The sequence below is a fragment of the Furipterus horrens genome, unplaced genomic scaffold (assembly GCF_987537825.1).
Source record: "Furipterus horrens unplaced genomic scaffold, mFurHor1.1.pri manual_scaffold_3, whole genome shotgun sequence".
Lineage (NCBI taxonomy): Eukaryota > Metazoa > Chordata > Mammalia > Chiroptera > Furipteridae > Furipterus > Furipterus horrens.
In genome coordinates, this window is record NW_028327173.1 from 111,082,376 (window position 1) to 111,086,564 (window position 4,189).

The 4,189-nt window shown below is 35.7% G+C and overlaps 1 pseudogene; it reads right to left on the minus strand.

The window, feature by feature from the left end:
• Positions 1-282: 282 nt before the first annotated feature.
• LOC150015746 (large ribosomal subunit protein eL42-like) lies at positions 283-689 on the minus strand (annotated as a pseudogene).
• Positions 690-4,189: the final 3,500 nt, after the last annotated feature.

Consider the following 4,189-nt stretch of genomic DNA (forward strand, 5'->3'; position numbering starts at 1 on the left):
TGCATGTATTCTTTCTGCTTGGTGTTTGGGTTTCTCAGTATTTATTTTCTATTCAGGTCATTTGCCTTATTTATTTGTTTGTTTGTTCGTTTATATTAACCCTCACCTGAGGATGTTTATTGATTTTTTTTAGAGAGGAAGAGAGAAAGAAAGATAGAGAAAGAAACATCAATGTGAGAGAGGAATGTCAGTTGCTTCCTGTACGTACCCTAACCAGGGATCAAACCTTCAACCTAGGTATCTGCCCTGACCAAAAATTAAACCTACAATCTTTTTTTTTTTTTTTTGAACACATATTCAAGATTTTATTGTCACATAAACCAAAAATGAAGCTTAGAACTGGATCACTTGGCCCTTTCTCTTCTTATCTCCTCCCAGTTCAAAATGCTTGCATCTCTTAATAGCCAGCATTCTCTTAGATCTGCAGTTGGGCTCAACGCATTCAAGCCTCAGGACAATCTTCTTTGTAGTTTTAGCCTTTTTTCAGAAAATCGGCTTAGTCTGCCCACCATAGCCACTCTGCTTCCTGTCATAACGCCGCTTTCCCTGCGCATACAGAGAATCCTTGCCTTTCTTGTACTGTGTTACTTTGTGGGGTTGATGCTTGCCACACTTCTTACAGAAAGTCCGGCGGGTTTTAGGAACGTTCACCATGTCGGCGCGAGCGCTGTCGGTAGAAAAAAAGAAAAAGTTGTGAAACCTACAATCTTTTGTTGTATGGGACAGCTCTCCAACGAAGTAAGCCACCTGACCAGGACTCCTTTGCCCAACTTTTAATTGGGCAGTTTGTCTTCCTGGTGTTGAGTTCTATAAGTTCTTTATTTGTTTGGAAAATTAACCCTTTATCAGATGTATCATTGGCAAATACATTGTCCGACGCAGTGGGTTCCCTTTTCAATTTGTTGATGGCTTCTCTTGCTCTGCAAAAGCTATTTATTTCGATGTAGTCCCTTTTTTTTTTCTTTTGTTTCCTTTGCCCAAGAAGATATACTGGCAAAAATATTGCTACAAGAGATGTCTGAGATTTTACTGTCTGTTTTCTTCTATGATTTTTATGGTTTTGTAACTTACACTTAAGTCTTTATCCATTTCAGGTTTATGCTATGTGTAGTGTAAGTTTGTGGTCTAGTTTCATTTTTCTTTATATACCTGTCCAATTTTCCCAACACCATATTTTTAGCCTCTATGTCTTTACTCCATTGTATGCTTTTACCTCCTATTTCAAGTAATAATTGACCATAAAGGCATAAGTTTATTTCTGGGCTCTCTGCCTCTTCCATTGATGTATATGCCTGTTCTTATCCCAGTACCAGGCTTTGATTATAGGGGCTTTGTAGTATAGTTTGATATCAGGTATTATCATACTTCTAACATTGTTCTTCTTTCTCAAGATTGCTGAGGTTATTCGAGGTTTTTTTTGTTTCCATATAATTGTTGGAATATTTGTTCTAGATCTGTGAACTATACCATAGGTATTTTAACAGAAATTGCATTGACTCTATAGATTACTTTGGCTAGTATGGACACTTTAATGATGTTAGTTTTTCCAATCCATGAATGTGGGTGACCGCTCCTTGTGGTTTCAGGTGTTGTAGCCCAAGCCTTGAGCCAGGCAGCCCCCTATCCCCCAGGAAGCCTCTAAGTCTCAACAGAAAACTGGAAGGCTGAGGCAGACAAGACTGAAGGCCACTCAGAGGGTTCCCATGGGAATTGGGTTTAAAGACTACATATTATGCTTTAGAGCTTGCTCTGCTTTTCTTATCTCTTAGTTAACTATAAACAATCTCTAGCAAGGAATGTATGAAACTTTGCACCTAATGCCAGTGTGGCATCAAGATGTTTAATAGACTTTGACACATTGGTCACTGTGCCCTCTATGTTGATATCTGTAATCTGTAACTGTCAACTGTAATCCAGGTGCCTAAAAGCTAATTGATGATTTATGAATTTTGACCTTGTATCTCCCATGTATACCCTTCTCAATAAAAAACATGAGGAACAGAGGTCTTGCACTTTCTCCACTAGAGTGAGTAGCCTCCTCTTTTTCCCCCCAGACAAAATACAGTGTCCTGGATAAATTTGTTCCACCATAGTCGTGAAACCTCTGCTCAACAGAGTAGTTTCCAACAGAGCCAAGGCGTTGGAGGCAGTTCAGCCTCACATGAACACAATATATGCTTCTACTTCTTTATAACTTCCTCAATTTCATTCTTTACTATTCTATAATTTTCTGAGTATAAATCTTTTATCTCCTTGGATAAATTTATTCCTAGGTACCTTTTTTTTTTTTCTGTTGGAATAGTATATGAAATTGTTTTCTTAATTTCTTCTACTGATAATTCATTATTGGTGTGTAAAAGTGTCACTGATTTCTGAATATTAATTTTGTATTCTGATACTTTTCCAAATTTATTTATTAGATCTGGTAGTGTTGTGATGTAGTCTTTAGAGTTTCCTATGTACAAGATCATGTCAGCTGTGAATAATGACAGTTTTACTTCCTCCTTCCCAATTTGGATGCCTTTTATCTTTTCTTCTTGTCTTGTTGCTGTGGCTAGGACTTCCAGCACTATTTTGAATAAGAGTGGAGAAAGCAGGCATCCCTGTCTTGTTCCTCATCTAAGGGAAACACTTTTAGATTTTTTCCCATTGAGTATGATGTTGGCTGTGGGTTTGTCATATATGGTCTTTACTATGTTGAGATATAATCCCTCTCCTTCCACTTTGCTGAAAGTTTTTATCATAAATAGGTGCTGGATTTTATCAAATGCTTTTTCTGCATCTATTGACATGATTATGTGATATTTGTCCTTCATTTAGTTTATGGGATGCATCACATTTATTGAGTTGTGAATATTGTACCAACCTTGAATCCTCAAAAGAAACCCCACTTGATCATGATGTATGATCTTTTTAATGTATTGCTGGATTCAATTTGCTAATATATTATTGAGGATTTTAGTATCTACGTTCATCACAGATATGGGCCTACAATTTTTTTTCTTTGTAGTGTCTTTATCTAGTTTTGGTATTAGGATAATGTTGGCCTCATTTAAGAAAAAAATGTGGAAGTCTTCCACTCTCTTGAATTTTTTTGGAATAGTTTGAGAAGTATAGATGTTGGTTCTTCTTTGAATGTTTGGTAAAATTCTGTGTAAAACCATCCAGCTGAGGACCTTTTTAGCTGGAAGTTGTTTGATTACTGTTTAAATTTCATTAGGCGTAATCAGTATATTCAGGTTGCTGATTCTTCCTGATTCATTTTCAAAGATCTTATATTTCTAGGAATTTATCCATTTCTCCCAGGTTGTCCAATTTATTGGCATATAGTTATTATTATTATAGTATTTTATTACAATCCTTTGTATTTCTATGATGTCAGTTGTAACTTCACCTCTTTCATTTCTGATATTATTTATTTAGATTCTCTGTCTTTTTTTCTGGATGAGCCTGATTAAAGTTTCATCAATCGTGTTTATCTTTTCAAACAAGTAACTCTTGGTTTAATTGATCTTTTGTATTTTTTTAGCCTCTATGTCATTTGTTTCCACTCTGGTCTTTATTACTTCTTTCCTTCTCCTTACTCTGGGCTTTGTTTGTTGTCATTTTTATAATTATTTTAGGTGTAGGGTTAGATTTTTTATTTGAGATTTTTCTTGCTTCTTGAGGTAGGCCTGTGATGCTATGAACTTCCCTTTCAGGACTGCTTTACCTGTGTCCCATAGGTTTGGGTTGCTGTGTGTTCTTTTTTATTTGTTTCCATGTAATTTTTTATTCCCTCCTCAATCTTATTGTTAACCCATTCATTGGTTAATAACATGCATTTTAGCCTCCATGTGTTTTAGTGTTTTTCAGGTTTGTTTTTTTTTTTTTTATTGTAGTTGATTTCTAGTTTCATACCATTGTCATCAGAGATGCTTGCTATGATTTCAATCCTCTTTAACTTGTTCAGGCTTATTTTGTGTCCTAACATGTGATCTATCTCTGGGAATGTTTTGTGTGCACTTGAGAAGAAAGTATATTCTGCTGCTTTGAGATACAATGTTCTATAAGTATAAATTAAATCCAACCAATGTAGTGTGTCTTTAAGATCACTGTTGCCTTGTTGATTTTTGTCTGAAAGATCTATCCATTGATGACAGCAGGGAGTCAAAATCACCCACTATAACTGTATTGCTGTTGTTCTCTC